Source organism: Dromiciops gliroides, chromosome 1, assembly GCF_019393635.1.
Source record: "Dromiciops gliroides isolate mDroGli1 chromosome 1, mDroGli1.pri, whole genome shotgun sequence".
NCBI lineage: Eukaryota > Metazoa > Chordata > Mammalia > Microbiotheria > Microbiotheriidae > Dromiciops > Dromiciops gliroides.
This window is the reverse complement of record NC_057861.1, coordinates 248,937,910-248,958,288: the sequence shown is the minus strand read 5'-3', so window position 1 is coordinate 248,958,288 and position 20,379 is coordinate 248,937,910. Positions and strand designations below refer to the sequence as shown.

The 20,379-nt window shown below is 38.2% G+C and overlaps 1 pseudogene; it reads right to left on the bottom strand.

The window, feature by feature from the left end:
* Positions 1 to 3,309: 3,309 nt before the first annotated feature.
* Positions 3,310 to 18,890, bottom strand: LOC122747960 (annotated as a pseudogene).
* Positions 18,891 to 20,379: the final 1,489 nt, after the last annotated feature.

The window sequence follows — 20,379 nt, the reverse complement described above, 5'->3', positions numbered from 1 at the left end:
GATTTGGAGAGCCTTTTCCATCATGAGTCCTTTGGAACTTTCTTGTTCCCTTGGATTGGTGAGAAGAATCTAGTCTATCACAGTTGATCAACACATAATGTTGATGATACTGTGTACAATATTCTCCTGGTTCTGCTCATCTCACTCACCATCAGTTCATGCAAGTTCTTCCAGGTTTCTCTGAACTCCCACCTGCTCATAGTTTCTTACAGCACAATAGAATTCCATTACATTCATATACCACAACTTGTTCAGCCATTCCCCAATTGATGGACATCCCCTCTAGAATAAATCTTTTATGATGTTTGGAGATAGCTGTTTTTAACATAACACTCTATATTCCCTTAAATTATTATTGGGCTTCAAGGAATGAATATATGGATTCCCAAAGGCCAACAGGAAAGGGAACATCTTCTGGTCACAAAAGGAGATGATGGATGGTAATGCTTCCATAGGGGCAAGAAGGTAGTCAAAAGTCAACTTGACTTAAATCATAGGGGAAATAAGTTTTCTCAGGGTGTGAATCTAGTTCCTCTTTTAGGATTTAGAGGGGCAGCTAGGTGGCACAGTGGATAAGGCACCAGCCTTGGATTCAGGAGGACCTGAGTTCAAACCCAGCCTCAGACACTTACTAGCTGTGTGACCCTGGGCAAGTCACTTAACCCCCATTGCCCTGAAAAAAAAAAAAGGATTTAGAGGAAGAAAGGAACCTTTGAAATCATTTAGGCCAGTGGTATCAAAATCAAAAACCTTGGCCAATAACCTTTACATAAGGATTTCTGCCACTACATGTTGACTTAGAAAATCACATATTAAGATTATCCATGTTTTATTGTATTTTTTTTTATTTTGTTAAATATTTACCAATTACATTTTTTTGCGTGGCAATTGGGGTTAAGTGACTTGCCCAGGGTCACACAGCTAGTAAGTGTTAAGTGTCTGAGGCTGGATTCGAACTCAGATACTCCTGAATCCAGGGCCAGTGCTTTATCCACTGCACCATCTAGCTGCCCCACCAATTACATTTTAATCTGGTTCAGAGGGCGGTAGGGAGTATTGCTGGTAACAAGCAGCCCAGCTCTTTGACACCTCTGATCTAGTCTAAATGCTACTTTTTTTTTTTCCACAGAAGCCCAAAGAATTTAACTTGCCCAACATAACACAGCTAATATGTATCACAAATCTAGGTCCTCTTACTCTAGATCCAGTGAACCTGTCACCACACTACATTGCAAACAAGTTTCCCAAGATTAATCCCAAATCTTGAAAATCCTGAGACTCTAAAATTTCCAGCTTTCCAGTGGGATTTATATGCTAGGTAATAATTATTACATTTTATAGCATTTAAGGTTTATGTAGTACCCTGTGGCATGAGTAGCACCAGTATTATTATCCCCATTTTATAAATGAAGAAACTGAGATTTAAAGAGGTCAAATGACTTGTTCACACCACCTGACAACCCCTTCCCTGATGATTTATGTGAGTACAAGTGCTACAACCTGAAGCAGGAATCTTCTAGAGATATTGCTTGGGATTATGAACTCCTGGACAAGAAACAAGAGCTCTTAGTTGCAAGGTGGTATTTCCATCATTGTTTCTGATTGAAAGGAAGGGGCCTCAGAGGTGAAGGTTGAATTGGAGAAGTGAACAGCCAAGTAAAATGACCAATGAGAACAAAATTCGGACTTCTGTGCCATGACTTAAAATATAGGAATGATGGGCTCTTGGTCATAGGTAGCAAATTGAAGGATAGAGTGGAATGGAGAGAGATTTGATCCAAGGAAACCAATTAGGAGTCCAGGGGTGATGAGGGCTGGAACTAAAGTGGGATAGAGTGAGCAAAGAGGAAGGGATAGATATGATAGACATTTTAGAGGCAGAAATGCCAAGAGTTGGCCATTGATTATATACTTGCAAGGAGGTGGATAATGATGCTGAGTTCATGAACCTGGGACAATAGAAAGGTGGTTCCCTCAAAAGATGTGGGGCAGTATGGTAGAAGGGCAAGTTTAGGGTAGGTGGGAAGATAATGATTTCAGTTTGAGACATTAGAGTCTGAGATGCCTCTGGACCATCCCGTTTGAAATGTCCAGGAGGAAGTTAGTGATAAGGGATTGGAACTCAGGAGAAAGTCTGGCATAGGATATATAATTCTATAAGTCATATGCATAGAGATGCTAATGAAAACCATAGGGGTGATGAAGTCACCATGAGAGAGAGAAGAGACAGGGCTCAGGACAACAGAGGTGGAAATACCATATAGACTATCTGTAGATGACTAGTAATTGACTGAGGACAATCCAAGAAGAGAGCTAGCAGTAATGCCTATGGCCTTGGGGGTCTACGTATAAACTATGCTAATAAGATCTGTTAGAGATCTTAAATCAAATACTCAAATGGATATGGAATCTCACTAAATGTGGATATTCTCCTCCAGTGTAGCAGATTACGACCCATCCATTTCTTCTGTTCATCTTAAGTTTTGTACATTTCCTTCTATAAATTCATCACAAGGGGTCAGTCTAATTTGCTAAGAGCCATCCTACAGGTCCCTTGACATTACAGACACCAGTGGAGTCTGTAGGCTCTCCATTGGTTATACTCCACTTTCAACACATGGCTAGTCCATCTTTTTCAATTTACAATCCAATTTCAATTCAATTTTCAATTCAGTTTGAACATTTTTCAAAATGTTAAAAAAATTTCTTTGTTGACATACTTAAATATTGCTTGTCCTTCAAATCCTTTGGTAGTAATATGTTACAGCTTGCTCACACCCACTGCACACCTCCCCATTGACTTTTGGGTGATCCTCAAATGGAATTATTTAGAGATCCTAATGTTCCATGACTCATAACCCTAGAGATCACTGGAAGAATATTAGTGTTTAAAAAAAGATGGAACTTTGTTTCAGGAAGAGGCTTGGGATCATTAAAAATTTTTTTGCAGTTTCCCAAAGCTACATCTCTCTATATTGTATGTATTCTGAAGGATGAGGCCAATCCAATGTCTTTCCAACTACAAATTTATTGTAGGGTCCATTAAAATATGACTGCTGCAATTCATTTCATAATGCCTAGTTTTGGTTTTCTATGAGGATATATTTACTTCTTAGAAATTTATAACTGAAAGTTCCATTTTTCATCTGGAGAATATAAATGAAATCACATTGATTGGTAAATAATACATACAAAAATGGACATATTGATACTTAGCTGTGTTAATAATTAAGGCCTTTCTCCCACTATTGGGATCTTTGAGCTTTAGAAGTTTATCCTCTTCTACCCCTATAGAATCTGGGTTAGCATTCATCTGTAGAATACAAAGGGAAAAATGTTATGAACACTTCTGTCAGAGGCTGTGACCATCACTTTAACTCATTTTATTACCAAAGTTTGTGCATAGGCCATCTTTTTTTGGTCATTGATCAAGCTCTTTATTTATTTCATTTTAATTTAATTTATTTTAATTAAAATTTTATTTTCTCTCCCTCTTCTACATCTATTTTATGAATTTTTTTTTAGTGAGGCAATTGGGGTTAAATGACTTGCCCTGGGTCACACAGCTAGTAAGTGTTAAGTGTCTGAGGCTGGATTTGAACTCAGGTACTCCTGACTCCAGGGCCAGTGCTCTACCCACTGTGCCACCTAGCTGCCCTCTACATCCATTTAAAAAGAAAAAATAAAAACAAAGCCCTTGTAACAAATATACATAGTCAAATAAAACAAATTCACAGTTTTGGTTCTGTACATTTCACTCTGAATCAATTCTTAAAAGTCTTCCCAGGTTTACCTGAAACTTTCCCTTTTATCATTTCAAAGCACAGTAGAAACCCATTACATTCATATACCAATAGTTAACCATTTTACAACTAATGAGTATGCCCTTAATTTCAGTTCTTTCCCACTATTGAAAAAGCTACTATTACATGCCTCTTATCTATCTATCTATCTATTTATTTAGAATTTTACCCCACCTTTCATGTAAAAACAAATTGTACCATCAATTTTAAAAACTTTGTGTTCCAAATTCTCATCCTTCCTCCCTATCTCCACCTTAAGAACTCAAACAATTCAATATAAGTTATACATGTGCAGTTGTGCAAAACATAGCTTACCAAAAAAACACTTTAGAAAAAGGAACTAAACAACAACAGCAAAATATACTTCCATCTGTATTCAGATACCATCAGTTCTTTCTCTGTAGATGGATTGCATTTTTCATAAGTCCTTCAGAGTTGTCTTGGATCATTGCATTGCTGAAAATAACTGTCATTCAAAGTAGATCATCTTACAATATTACTGTTATTTTGTATACAGTACATTTCACTTTGCATCAACTCATGTAAGTCTTTCCAGGTTTTTCCAATAGCATCCTACTCATCTTTTTTCTTTTTATAGTAAACAACATTATATAGTACTTTAAAGGGAGATTTCCTAACAAAACACCCATGAGGTTGATTATTGCAACAACAATAACAGCTAACATTTGTAAATATACTTCTTCACAATAGCCCAGTAAAGTACCATCATCGTTATCATTGTTCTCATCCTCATCCTCATCTTCATCTTACATTGCTCTTGCCTCTGCTTCAAATTTTTCCCCAGTTACTATTGCTAACTGTGTTTCCCTCCATCCTATTCACTCTCCATGATATTTACTCTATTTTCTATCTTCTTTCACCCTATCCCTCCTCAAAAGTGTTTTGCTTCTGACTGCCCCTCCCCCAATCTGCCCTCCCTTCCTTCATCCCTCCCCCCTTATCCCCCTCCCCTCAAGACAAGATAGATTACTATACCCACTTGAGTGTGCATGTTATCCCCACCTTGAGCCAAATATGATGAGAGTGAGGCTCATTCATTCCCCTGCTCCTCCCCTATCTTCCCCTCCACTCCATTAACCTTTTCTTGCTTCTTTTATGTGAGATAATTTACCCCATTCCACCTCTCCTTTTTCCTTTCTCCCAGTGCAATACTCTCACCCCTTAATTCTATTTTAAAGATGTCCTCATGGAGGAGCGGCTAGGTGGTGCAGTGGATAGAGCACTGGCCCTGGAGTCAGGAGTACCTGAGTTCAAATCCAGCCTCAGACACTTAACACTTACTGTGTGACCCTGGGCAAGTCACTTAACCCCAATTGCCTCACTTAAAAAAAAAGATGTCATCATGGGGCAGCTAGGTGACACAGTGGACAAAGCACCCTCCCTGGACCCAAGAGGACCTGATCCTAAAACCAGCCTCAGACATATGGCATTCCCCACCCTAGGTATGCCACCCAACCCTGACCACCCCACAAAAAAAATAAACAAAAAATAAATGCTTTACAGATATTATGCCTTCATAATCAATTCCCACCTGTGCCCTCTGTCTAAATTTATTCCTTTCAGCTTCCCTGCTACTGAGAAAGTTCTTATGAGTTAGAAGTATCATCTTTCCTTGTAGGAATGTAAACAGTTTAACCTTTTAACATCCCTCATGTCTTTTCCCTGTTTACCTTTTTATGCTTCTCTAGAGTCTTGTATTGAAAGTCAAATTTTCTATTCAGTTCAGGTCTCTTCATCAGGAATTCCTGAAAGTCCTTTTTTTCATTGAAATTCCACTTTTTCCCCAAAAGATTATAATCAGTTTTTCTGGGTAGGTGATTTTGAGTTGTAATCCTAATTCCTTTGCCCTTCAGAATATCATATTCCATGCCCTCAGGTCCTTTAATGTAGAAGCTGCCAGATGTTATGTTATCCTGACTTTGTTTCCATAATACTTGAATTGTTTCTTTCTGGCAATATTTTCTCCTTGACCTGGGAGCTATGGAATTTGGCTGTAATATTCCTGGGAGTTTTCATTTTGGGATCTCTTTTTGGAGGTGATTGGTGGATTCTTTCAATTTCTATTTTACCTTCTGCTTCTAGGATATCAGGGCAATTTTCCCTGATATTCTCTTGGAAGATGATGTCTAAGCTCTTTTTTTTTTTTTTTTTTAGTGAGGCAATTGGGGTTAAGTGACTTGCCCAGGGTCACACAGCTAGTTAAGTATCAAGTGTCTGAGGCCAGATTTGAACTCAGGTACTCCTGACTCCAGGGCCGGTGCTCTATCCACTGCACCATCTAGCTGCCCCTAAGCTCTTTTTTTAATCATAAAAGTATTTTTATTATTTTCTAGTTACATGTAGAGATAGTTTTCGACATTTGTTTTTATAAGATTTACAGTTTCAAATTTTTCTCCCTCCCTCTTCTCACTGCCCCCTCCCCAAGACAGCAAGCAATCTTATATAGGTTATATATGCACAAACACACTAAACATATTTCTGCATTAGTTATGCTGTGAAAGAAGAATCAGAGTAAAAGGGAAAAACCTCAAAAAAGAAAAAAATAGAAATAGTATGGTACAATCTGCATCTAGATGCCACAGTTCTTTTTTATGGATTTGAAGAGCATTTTTCATCATGAGTCCTTTGGAACTATCTTAGACCATTGTATTGCTGAGAAGAATCAAGTCTGTCACAGTTGATCAACACACAATGTTGCTGTTACTGTTACTCCTGGTTCTGCACCTCTCAGTCAGCATCAGTTCATGTAAGTCCTTCCAGGTTTCTCTGAAATCTGCCTGCTCATTGTTTCTTACAGCACAATAGTATTCCATTACATTAATATGCCACAACTTGTTCAGCCATTCCCCAATTTCTGGGCATCCCCTCAATTTCCAATTCCTTGCCACCACAAAAAGAGCAGCTATAAATAATTTTGTACATGTCTGTCCTTTTCCCTTTTTTATGATCTCTTTGGGGAAAAGACCTAATAGTGGTATTTCTGGGTCAAAGGGAATGCATATAAGCTCTTTTTTTGATCATGGTTTTCAGGTAGTCCAATAATTTTCTAATTATTTCTCCTTGATCTATTTTCCAGGTCAGCCATTTTTCCAAGGTGATATTTCACATTGCCCTCTATTTTTTCATTCATTTGGATTTGCTTTATTGTGTCTTGGTTTCTCATAAAGTCATTAGCTTCCATTTGTTCAATCCTAATTCTTAAGCAATTATTTTCTTCAGAGACCTTTTCCATTTGGTTTTTCAATCTGTTGACTTTTTCTTCATGACTTTTCTGCATCACCATCATTTTCCCCCTCTGCTTCTCTTACTTTGTCTTCAAAGTCCTTTTTGAGTGCTTCTATGGCCTGAGACCAATTCATATTTTTCTTGGAAGATTTGGATGTAGTAGCTTTGACTTTGTTATCTTCTTCTGAGGGTGTATTTTGATCTTCCTTGTCACCAAAGAAACTTTCTATGATCTGCATCTTTTCTCTCTGATCATTTTTCAAGCCTATTTCTTGACTTTTAGCTTCTTCGTAAAGTGAGGCACTGCTTCCAGGATGCACTGTCCCAAGCTTCATGGGGTCCAAGGTGGTATGATTTAAGGAGAGGCAGGTTATTTACTTGCCTGGTCTGTAAATAGCCCTAGGCTTGCTTGCTCTTTAACCCAGAAACAAAATTCTGTTTCACTGTGGTTGCTAGCTCTGGTGGACCTGTGCCCCTTCCCCTCCTGCACCTGCTACTCAAGACTGCTTCCTGGTTCCCAGCATGGGCAAGATAACCGAGTTCCGCCTCAGAGTCAACAGAGTCCCCTATAATCTTCCCCTGGCCAACTGTTCAGCCCTCTCACCAGACCATGAGGTTAGTTCCAGAAGAAGCTGCAGCTGTACCTGATTCAGAGGCTACAGCGGTCTCTTTCTCTGGATCGGCTTGCCTAGGGCTAGATCTGTGTTGTTGTCACCACGGGGCTGGGCTCCACTCCCACCCTAGCACTGCAGACCTTTCCTGCCAACCTTCTAAGCCATCTTTGGCTGGAAAATGATCACACCCCATCCTTTTGTGGGTTCTGCTCCTCCAGGAATTGTCTTATGGCATTATTTGGAGATTTTTGGCATGATCGTGTGGGGCGCTCCAAGAGGTTACTTACTGCCTTTCCTTTGCCATCTTGGCTCCACCCCCTGACTTCCTCCAAATCCCCACATGCCTCTTATCTAGATAATAGTCACTTTTGTGTAAGGCCATTGAGGGCATTGAATGTATGTTAAACCCAAGTTGGCCAAAAGACATTATGAATTCAAAAAGACTGTTCAAAATCTTAGTCATGTATACCTGGCCAATCAACACTTCTTAAATCTTTGAGGCCAGATTTAGATGTCTAAAGCAAGAATTTTTTCCATATAAGCAAAAATCACCCTTTTTTGAAGATGAATTCCTTCCAGAAATTAAGGTTGCTGATGGTTTGCTGCTTATCTATCTTCCCTCACCATGGGAGCTAATAGGAAATGGAACTTCCTGACAAGTCCTGGGAAAACAGTGGGGGCAGTCATGTTCCAGAACCTTTCTCCATTATTTGGGGATCTGGATGGCTGGGTTATGTCCTTTAACAAATTCCACTTGAATTGGTAAACGATACACTGGGCATTACTTTCACTTTTTTTTTTTTTTAGCGGTAGAGTAGTAACACTCCTAATCCATTGGTTATTGCTAAATGTTGGGGAATGAGCAAGAAAGATTGAGTTAGGCTCTGAAATCATCCTCTTAAACTCAGGATACCTGAGGGTATTGGGTAGGTCAACTATGAAGGATTCATAGGAAGAATCAACCCAAATGAGGGATGCAAGAGGTATGTCACACGTTTGGAAGGAATACTCATTAATGAGAGTTGTTAAAAGGAATTTCAAATTATTATTGCATTGTACTTTGTTTCTTGCCTTTTGCATAGAATACATTTCATTTGTGGATGCTTCCAGTACAGTTCCAGCTCCAGTTTCTGTTTTTAGTTGTTTTACTTCAGGTTCTTCTTTTTTCAGGTTCTTCTCCTTCCCTTTTAAAGTATCCTCCAGAAACACCATTTTCCCACTCTTCATCATTATCGATTTTTGCTTTCTTGCCCTAGAATTGTTGTGATTCAGTTATTTTCAGTCATGTCTGACTCCTCATGACCCCATTTGGGGTTTTCTTGGCAAAGAAACTGGAGTGGTTTTGCCATTTCCTTCTCCAGCTCATTTTACAGATGAAGAAATTGGGACAAACAGGGTTCAGTGACTTGCCCAGGGTCACATAGCTAGTAAGTGACTGAAACCAGATTTGAACTCAGGAGATGAGTCTTCCTGACTTCATGCCTGGCACTCTATCCACTGCACCACTTAGTAGCCCAGAAATTGTATTTTTCCTTTATTGGGTATACTCTGGGCAGCTTTATCACATCTTCCTTTTTCTTCAAATTATCTGACCTTTTGAATTCAACTTATTTAGGAATTCCTGTGAATCCTTCATGATTTTTTTTCAAAGTTTCTTTCTTTGTCTCTTCTAACAATTCCCATGTTACATCTTTGTCTTAATTTTGTTTCCATCATTTACTTCATTAGCTTTGCCCAGTGCTTCTTTTGCCTTTTCTTTAAATAGGATTATTGGTTGCTCCTGTGATGGTCTATTCATTTTATTTTCTCCATGATAAGAGAAAAGTGTGTAAAGATCTTCCTTATAGGTTTGATCATCTAAATCATCAGAAAATTTTAGCACGCATCCAATCTTTTCATGTAGGGATTTCAAATCCAGTATCTTCTGCTTTTCTTCTTGTACTTGTTTAGCATTTGCTTCAGCTTCTACTTTTTTTTTTGCTATTTTGTTTGCAAAGTTATCTTTCTTAAAGAGTATCAGCAGGTCTATATCTTTATATTTTTTGTCCAGGGGTTTCTATAAATTTCTTGACAGTCTCAACACTATCAAACACAGCAAATATTGATCCCTTAAATGTCTTGTGTAATGTTCTCCTCATTTGAATATTTTGTACCTGACTTACTTTCTAACCATTCTTTTGCCATCAAGATTGTATCTACTGGAAAACCTTTAACATAGATGGTTCTGTTTTTTACTTTATATTTATCTGTTACTTCTGGGAGGGGTTTGCTTGGAGATATTCTGATTTTAGTTTTATCTCCACTAACTTCCATGAGTTCTGCCTTCAATTTCTTTAGAATATTTCTTATCACAGCACAGGCTTTTGTCAGTTTGCTTAATCTGTTGAATTTGATCATTATCTCAAAAGGTACCAAGCCAACATTTATTCTGATCTTTTCCTTTAAAAATTTTGTCTTGTGGAAGGTTAAAATCACCAAAAAAGTATTGAATTTGTGGGCAAATTTTAGATTCCAGAAAGGTAATTTTTCACTATCAATATTCCTAGCAATTGTGGGAACCTTAGAATAGCATACCAGTGGTTTGGGAGAAGAAGGGCCCCAGCTGCCTGGCATCTTACTGGCCTCCCCCCTACCCCCGGCCAGGCTTTGATGCCCACAGATTCAGGGCTCCCACCATCAGCCCTTCAGCATTATTCTGGGCCCACAGCTGAAGAGAAGACAGCATCAGGGGACCTAGGAAGGAAGGAAAGGCTCTTCAGCTTGATGTGGGAGGCAAAAAAAGAGGTTAAAAGAAAAACCTGAGACCCAAGCTCTAATTTAGATATGAGCTTTAAAAGGGATTCAGACCCCAGTTAATGGATAACTTAAGACTTGAGTCTTCATTAATACAAGTCAGGGCCTAGGTTCTCCTTGCCCACATTAATCAGCACCCATAACAAGAACATAAAGAGGCAGGTCATAGAGACCTTAACTATAGCAATGATACACAGACAGGGCATAGAAATTCAAACTGATAAATGAAAATATTTTGAAACTAGACATGGGAATCGAGGGGTGATGTGTAGAAAAGGCCAAATTTGTCCCCAGGTTCACCTTATGACGTGTAAACCCCAGGAGCACACCTCCATGGAGAAAGGTATCCACCTTGGTGGTTGGCTTGGGACCCCAGGAACTCCAAATTAGGATGGGCCCTCCCCTGTACTTCCCCAAGGTGGAGATTATTATGAGACTGATAATCAATTTATCCATACTATAAATATAACAATCTTTTCTTTCACTATTTGAGAGATACCTTTCCACTTTTCTGGTTCTCTCCCTGTGTTCACTCACAGTATTGTTATAAAATTTCTATAGCTCAAATTAGTTGGCTATCTGTAAGCTTTTAATTTAATATGGGAAGAGCCAATTGGGAGGCTCCCCCTCCTCCACTGCCTCCCCCAGACCAACAAGAAACAAGATTTAAAAAGCCTCTTTTCAATTTAACACAAACCAGGGTTTATTGATAAGAATAAACTTAGAGATAAGGATAAAGAAAAATAGGACAATACTACCTGACTGCATTTAACTTTCTCCCTGCTGCTGTGAAATCTTCTTCTGTGGGTGTGTCTGGCCCCTGCAGCCACGCCTCACTCAAACTGGTTTGCCTCCCTCTCTCTAGCTCACTGCTTGCACTTTCTCATCTCCTCCGTCTCCATAGCATCTCCCTGTGTCTCCTTTCTCAGTCCTCCCTGTAGCTCCTTCTTCACTCCTCCTACCGAGCCCCCTCTCACTACTCCTGCTGCCTTTTTTTTTTTTTTTTTGCAGAGCAATGGGGGTTAAGTGACTTGCCCAGGGTCACACAACTAATAAGTGTCAAGTGTCTGAGGCCGGATTTGAACTCAGGTCCTCCTGAATCCAGGGCCGGTGCTTAACCACTGCACCACCTAGCTTCCCACTGCCCGCTGCTTTTTAAAAAACCCTTTTCTCTCACATGATCCTAGCTAGGGCTGAGCTGTGCCCATGCACACCAAGCTAATTCGCAGGCACCCCTAGGGCTGTGCCTAAGGCTGGCTGGGGCACTAAGCCCCTGTGCCAGCATGCCTGGAACCAGGGGCTGGGCAGAGAAACCGGGGTATGCCTGAGGCACAACCTTAATAAATAGGCATGGGCTGGGGGCGAAGAGGGACCCGCAGCGCACCTGAGGCTAATTTTAGCTTCTTAAATTGCAATAAAACTTTGGAAACTGAGTCACTGAGTCTTGTAATTCTTTTGGGATGACTCTCAATCAATTTGACCCTAAATCCATCCCACATCAAGCTGAACAGTGAAGGGGAACTGGGAAGGCTCTGCCCACAAGACCCATCCTAGAGATTTCCCTTGCCAAGAAGGAGACAGAAGGCGCAGCACCAGGGCTCTAGAGTGTAAAAAGTCCTACCATTCTAGTTTCATTTCTTGTGTAGTGCTTCAGAGAAACATTACCAATGACTATTAACTTATCTGAAATGATTTAAATGAATTAATTTTTAAATGAATGGAGAGCTTCTAAAAAGCTGTCTCTGTGAAGGTTAGGGAAGTTATTACTATATATGGTTACAGAGTACATATGTTGTTCACTTAAAGAAAATCAACTTATTAAAATCCAGCCTTCTAAAGCAGATAAATTAGAAAGTGATTATTTACATTATAAAAGGTTTTATCAGGGATTCTTAAAATAGGAGCTACATTTAAGTTTTTATTTGCAGATCATTTGATGGAGAGAGCTATTATTAGGGCTTCTATTAAGAGCTATAGTCAGTAATAGAATGATCAGAAATTAAGATAAATATTTTGTAAATGAGAGTGTAAAAATTGGAAATGAAATATGATAAATTTAAATACACACAAATATATGTACATATGTATATTTATATCTTTATTTTTTATTGTGTCAGTGGACAGAAGACAGATGAAAGAGGCATTGAAGAGGTAAAAGCAACAAGACTTGGTGGCTGGTTGGCTTGGGGGAGGGGGTGCTGGAGAAGGAAGAGCTAAGAATGACTCCAGAGTTATAAACCTGGGAGATTGAGAGAAAGAAAAGTGGAGTTTTCAAGGGTGGACATGCTTAGCACAATCTTTGGTACAGAGTAGGTGCTTAATAAATTCTAGTTGACTGTTGACTGACATGTTGAGTTGGAGATACTTGTGGTATAACCAAGAGAAGATACTCCAGTGGGGTATTTGATGAAGTGGGATTTCTGGGACAATTATGACACAGATTATGACTAGATATATCACAATTATGACTAGATATATCAAGATAACGAAACTATCCGTTTTGAGGAGTGTAACTTACTCATAATATACTTAGAGAGCCTCAGGTTAAAGTTTTATATAATACTAGATGCTTTTTTTTTAAAAGACAATTCTCTTTCTGATTTACTACCTTCCTGGCCCCATTATGCTAAGAGGTGTTGTAATCAGGTAATAATGCTGTAACCTGGCAACTAATTTCTACCTCTAGGTACACATATTTCAAATGCTAATGAATGGCTCAGTTTTCTACATCCTTTGCACAGCATCTGCCACACCATATAATGTAATAAAGCATTTCACTGGAGAACATTATATCCATGATGGACTTAATCTCAAATGATAAACTAAACTGTGTGGGATCCAAACACCATTAACCTTCAACAGTACAGTAACCTATGCTCACAGAATTGAGTTTTTACTTCTACTTTTTTGGTGTTATGTAGAGTTATAGCTCCACTCCATCTCTTCTTGGCAAAATTTCTTGAAATAAGGCAAGATATAAAGAAATTTCCTTCTTCCTTACTGCTTGAATTCTGAACACTGAATAATAAGCAAGAGAATACTAGGAGGTTGAAGTTTTTTTTTGGTGACCTTTATATATGTTTTCAGGAGCAACTTAAAGGATTTAATGAGATACTGATAGGAAGAAGGTGCAAAGCCGGGAAGCAAGGAAGCTACAGCACCAGGCTTTTAACTATACATCAGGAAATAGTGGGGATTAGAATCAGGGATGTAACTGGAGAAAAGGTAAGGAGAATAGGAGACAATTCTGAAGTATTTCATTAAAAAATAATACAGGGGGCAGCTAGGTGGCACAGTGGATAAAGCACCAGACTTGGGTTCAGGAGGACCTGAGTTCAAATCCTGCCTCAGACACTTGACACTTACTAGCTGTGTGACCTGGGCAAGTCACTTAACCCCAATTGCCCTGCCCCCCCAAATAATGCAAATAGATTTAAATAGGGCTTAATTTTTCTAAAGTATTCTTCCCAGGTACCAATTTGTAGTGCTATAACTTAATCCCAAGAAATCCAGCAATTGGGCAATGTTCAATAAAACACTCTGTAAGCCTGATTATTCTTTAAAAGACTGTCTCTATGGTATTTTGTACACAAAATATTGTTTATGGAGAAAATTAGTCAGCGATGCAAAAGAAGCAGGTTGGAACATTGGAAAGAGTTGAATTTGCAATCAAAGGACCTAGGTTCAAATTTCCTTTTGCCCCTTACTATCTATAGTATGTACTTTTGGACAAATTATTTAATCTCTGGTTCTCAATTTGTTCCTCTGTAAAAAAAGAGAACTGGGCCAGATGACATTTCTAAATCCTATTATTCCTAACCCATAAAGAAACTGCGCCCTCCTCCCCAAGAAAGGTGTTCAGAAAGGAGATAAAAATATTTTGAAAGTCTAGAAGAATGTTTTACAGAAAGTCAGAGCAAGCATTGTGTAAAAGAGAGAGTGTTGGGCTTGGAGTCAGGAAGATCTGGTTTCAATTCCCTTGTCAGAAACTTAGCAGGGAGATCATGAGCAAAACATTAAACCTCTATAAGCCTCAGTTTCCTCATTAGTAAAAAAATAAAAAGGTGGGGGAGAAGTGTTAAGAACTATATTATCAGAGTGTCAAGATGCCAAAGCACATTTATCTCCTCATATAGAAAAGAAGACCCTGAGCAAGTCACTTAACCCTGCCTGCCTCAGTTTCCTCATCTATAAAATGAGCTGGAGAAGAAAATGGCAAACCAATTCAGTATCTTTGCCAAGAAAACCCAAATTGGGGTGATGAAGAGTTGGACAGGACTGAAACGACTCAACAAAAAATAGAAAGGAAACCTTAAGGACCAGAATTAAGTCTTTTTTTCATCTTTGTATCCCCATAAGCTAGACTATTGCACATAGCAGATCTGTAAAAATGTTTGTAGTCTTGTTGATCAAATTGAATTGCAGTTGCTTTCTCCTGACACCCTTGTCAGTTTTACAATTGTAACCATTTTCCTCTTATTGCTTAGAATCAGACCAAGAATAGCAGTTTCCTTTATTTCTTCCTTTACCTTCTGGCGTATAAAATTATCCACAAGGCAAGATAACAATTTCTTAGTTACTGCTTTTAGCAGAGAAAAAAAACACCCAGCATATGTCCTTATTGGTGAAATTCCTTCATCACTACTCTATCTTGAGTCATTTCAAGCTTTATCATCTGCTTCTAGAAGTTATTATCCATTTTTTTCCTTACCAGGTAATCTGAAATATATTCCTTCTACGATGTTGTTTAGATTTTTCCTTCTGTTCCTATTCGGATGTTCTCTACAATTTTTTTCATTTCTGGTCCATGGATTTCCATACTGGAATACATCTTCTTGATATGCTGAGCTACTTTATCACCATTTCATCTAATCAGCTCCTGATTAGAATATGAATAAGATATACATTTGCATTCCTATATTTCAGTCAGAAGTCACACACCATTAAATTTCAGTGATACCAGACATAAAATTTACTGCATTAACATCTCTAGTTCACCTTCATTAGTGCCCATACTTTGCACATCTGTATATAGATACCTGAGGCTATAAATATTGTCCCTTGATGTGGATATTATCTCCTTTCAATTTTGGGGTATCTTCACTGCTTTTCTTCTCCTTATGTTCTACCTTTTACTCTCTAGGTTACTATTTGCATATGAGAAGTTCCTCCCTCACCCTCCATTTTTAGTTTAAAGCTATCTAGAATAGTTTTGCAAGATTTCTGGAAAATGTATTTGTACCAACCCTAATTTGTTGTCCTCCATTCTTGGCCAATAACCCACAGTTCTTTTCTTTTAACCCATGGCCTAGAAAATCCAAATGTGTTTCAAAACACCATCCTTTTAACCTAGTTCTTAATTTGATATACTCTCCTTTTTTTCCTAAGCCTTAATTTTTGATTGGCAGAAAGGATGAAAATGGCAACTATAATCCGTAGAAATATTTCTGAAATTTCTTCTAGCATTATCATCTATCTCCCCCAGATGAATTCTTAGAATTAGTTAGGCACTGTGGGCAGGTCGGTGGCACAGTGGATAAAACACTGACCTTGGATTCAGGAGCACGTGAGTTCAAATCTCGCCTCAGACATTTGACACTTACTAGCTGTGTGACCCTGGGCAAGTCACTTAACCCTCGTTGCCCTTCAAAAAATAATAATAATTAGTTAGGGACTGACAGGTTTGAAAAACCTTGGGTACCTCTATCATATTTTGACTTCCCCAGGAAAATAAGATATCCCTTAATTTTCATGCTAGATTCATGCTAGATCACATAGCTAATGTTGGAACCCCTCAGCATGTAGCCTCCAATTTCCAGGATTTGTCTCTCCTTCCTATGGCCTATACCAAACATTCTCTCTTTTGAAGACAATCCTCACCATCATTCTGTAGACTGTAGGTATTTGCTTCCTTTTTTCTTTTTTCTATGGAAAGATCCTCAAACTTATTACACAATTCCAGGGGTCTTGGTTTTTCTTCTTCTCCTTCTCTGTGTCACTTTCGTCTACTCTCTACCTTAGATTCTAGCCTGCCTCCCCATACCTTTTCTCTGTTTTTGTCTTGAAGTATCTTACATTTCTCAAAGAATACTCCATTATTTCAAGTAAACTGGAGACTATAGATCCATTTCTTAAGTCTTTTAATCTTTATTTCTAGCAGAGAAATCAACTGTGTACACAAATAGTTCTTAATGGATCTTGGTGCCACATTCCTCTGGAATGTTTTTCATCCTCTCCTCTGCTTCCCTGGATTCCTTAGTTTAAATCCTACCTTCTTGCCCAAAGAGTTATTAAACAGCCTATACCCTTTGACCCAGCAATACTATTACTAGGTCTGTTTCCAAAGATGATTAGGGAAAAAGGAAGGGGCATCTAGGTGGCACAGTGGATAAAGCACCGGCCCTGGATTCAGGAGGACCTGAGTCCAAAACCAGCCTCAGACACTTGACACTTACTAGCTGTGTGACCCTGGGCAAGTCACTTAATCCCAATTGCCTCACAAAAAAAGAACCTATATGTTCTAAAATGTTTATAGTAGTTCTCTTTGTGATGGCAAAGAACTGGATATCGTGAAGATGCCCATCAATTGGGGAATGGCTGAACAAGTTGTGGTAGATGATCATGATGGAATACTACTGAGCTGTAAGAAATGATGTCTTAGACAGACTTGCACAAAATAATGAAGAGCTAAATGAACAGAATTAAGAGAACATTTTATACGGTAACAGCAGTATTGTTTTAAGAACACCTTTGAGTGACTAAGTAATTTTGACTATTATATTTTTTTAGTTTTAGTTTTAGTTTTTTGCTGGGCAATGAGGGTTAAGTGACTTGCCCAGGGTCACACAGCTAGTAAGTGTCAAGTGTCTGAGGCTGGTTTTGAACTCAGGTCCTCCTGAATCCAGGACCAGTGCTTTATCCACTACACCACCTAGCTGTCCCCATTTTGAGTATTATAAATACCAAATTTAACTACAAAGGAAGGAAGACACTATCTGCATCCAAAGAAAGAATTGATAAATAGAAGTATGTAAAGAACAGTTTATATATATATATATACACACACATATATATGTATATATATGTGTGTGTATGTATATATCTATGCATATATGTGAGCATATATATATGTGTATATATATGTATATGTGTACATATGTACACAGATATTTGTATCTAATAGCCATCTCTAGGGTGGGTAGAAGGAGGGAAGAAAAAAGGGGGGAAAAGAAAGTTGAATAACTTTATTATATATTTAAAAAGAATAGCAAGTCATACATAAAAGATTCTATGTAAATCTTGCACATAGCTAGTTATTTATGGGTAGTCTTTCCTGCTTAGAATGTCAGTTTCTTGAGGGTGGGAGCTGTCTTTTGCCTTTCTTTGTATCTCTGGTGCTTAGCACAGTGCCTGGCACATAGAATTCAATTAAATTCTTGTTGGCTGATTGTTAAAGATATGGATTGGGAAAATAGTTTTTTGACATGTAAGGGAGGGAAGGGGATCCTACTCAAAACTTTTTACAAAGGGTTTTTTGGCCATATCTTCTCTAATCTGATATTTCTTCAGGTACAGCTGATTTACCATTAGAAGGGTCTGTGGAATCTATTTGATGGATGTAGCTGTATAACTTTGTAGCCCCCAAAATCTAGGGTTCAACCTTTTTGATATTTCTATCACTTCTCAGTGACAGTCACGCAGTCAACTAACATTTATTAAGATGCCAAGTATTGTGCTAAGCACTAGGAATACAAAATACAAGTAGAAAGAAAGTCAGCAAAAGTCCTCAAGGACAGAGGGAAGATAGCACATGAAAGGAACCTGAATTGGAGGGAGAAACAATGTGCCTGGAGATCCCATACAGGGTAAAGGGGGTGAGGGTATTGCTAGAGGAAATCTGGAATGCAGCCTGGAGAGGAAGGAAACTGTTTGAACATATACTGTGATTGAAACTAAATAAAGTGAGATAAAATCCCCTATTAGGCCTTTATTGAAATTTCTGAAGGATTATATTTCAAGTGATAGGAAATAACAACAAACAACAATAACAAAAATAGATCACAACTCATAGTACTGTGGGATTTTATAATTTAATTTATTATTTATAATTTAAATTTTATAATTTAAAAAGTGATTACCTCACACAGCAACCCTGTAAGATAATTGATCTAAGTATTATTATCTTCATTTTGCAGATGAAGAAATATGATAAAACTGATTCAAATAAACAAGATCACATGACTAATAAATGACAAGTCAGGACATGGATGCAGGCCTTCTGACTCCAAATCCCAAACTCTTTCCAATATATTTATATCCAATATCTATTCAATCAACAAATATTTACTGAATGTTAACTCTAAATGCTCATATGGACAATCTGTGACCCACCTGTGGTAGAGCATTCCAAGCTCATTTTGGACTGATCAGCCATAGTCGGACACATTGTAACGACTCCAACATACTCACGTCATTGTGGTCCTCGTCAAGAATGAAGGACAACCAACTGAATGTCAAGTTTAGATAAAATACTTTGCAATGGCCTATGGGAAATACAAAGTTGAAGAAGCGTCCTTACCCAACGGGCTTACAATATAATAGCTTGTTTGTAGGCTTGTTGGGAGTAGGACTTAAGAGGCTATTTATATCTTCTATCATTATTTCAATAAAGATGAGATATTCTAATGCACTGCTGGTAGAGCTGTGAATTGGTGCAACCATTCTGGAGCACAATTGGAATTACATAAGAAAATTACTAAATTCTTCATATCTTTTGACCCAGAGATCCTGCTATCAAGTTTAGACTTCTAAAGGAGATAATGACAGTAAGTTATTCATAGGTATAAATTATTCATAGCAGCAGTTTTTAGATGGTTGCTGAATCTCTGATTTCATTGATATAGACAACTCCCATATGAGGGAACACTCTCTACAATGTAGGTTGGCTTCTTCTCTACAAGGGAGCATTAGAAAGTTGTCTAGAACACTGAGCCATTAAGTGACTTGCCCATAGCCAGTATATATCACAAATGGGACTTTAGACCTGATCTTCCTGGTCTTGAGGACAGCCCTTTAATCCTCATGGTTGATCCTGTTCATTATTTATGCTAACAAAAAAACTGGATGAGGCTAACAATTAGGAAAAAAACTAAACAAAATGTAGTTTAGGAATGTCACCAAATCTCTCTGTTCTGTGAGAAACAACAAACAAGAATTAGAGAAATATGGGAAGACTTAAGTGGTGTGAAATAGAGTGAAGGTAGAACCAAAAGAATATATTATATAATAAGTATAACTAATTAAAAAGACAACATAAAAGGACAGTAGAATTCAGGTCAAATTCAATAAGCAAAGCTGATACCACTCTTATCAAAATTTGAGCTTACATCCTTCCTTTCTGTTAACAAGAGGTAAGCAACAAACCAATTGTTAACTGACAAAAGTTAGAAAAATGAAATGTGCTACCATTCAGGATCATACAACTTGTCAATTTTTGGTTAACTGTTTTCAAGGAATGTACTTTGCTTGTGGTTTGAGTATTTTCTGGGAAGTGTTTTATATCAAACAAAAGGTATTAGTAGAAAAAAAAATGTAAATGGGTGAGACTGAAATAGAGCTTAGAAGTGGATAGCAACTTCTCCCCCACCTGTTCCCACCCCCACACCCTGTTAACCCGGGAAATACCAGAATGTTTTTGGCATGCATGGGCTCTGACAGTAAAGCTCATGCTGGAAGAATCATTTAATAGTCAACCGGAATAGCTGGTATGTCATAACACCATCCTTTCCATTCTAATGCCACGTGGAAAACAATCTTTTTCAGAAGTCGATTTGCCCTCACCTAGACTTCATCAGGAACAGGATTACAAGCATTGCCAAGGAAACAGGCCACTGTCTCCTAACCAGCAACAGTGAGGGCTAAAT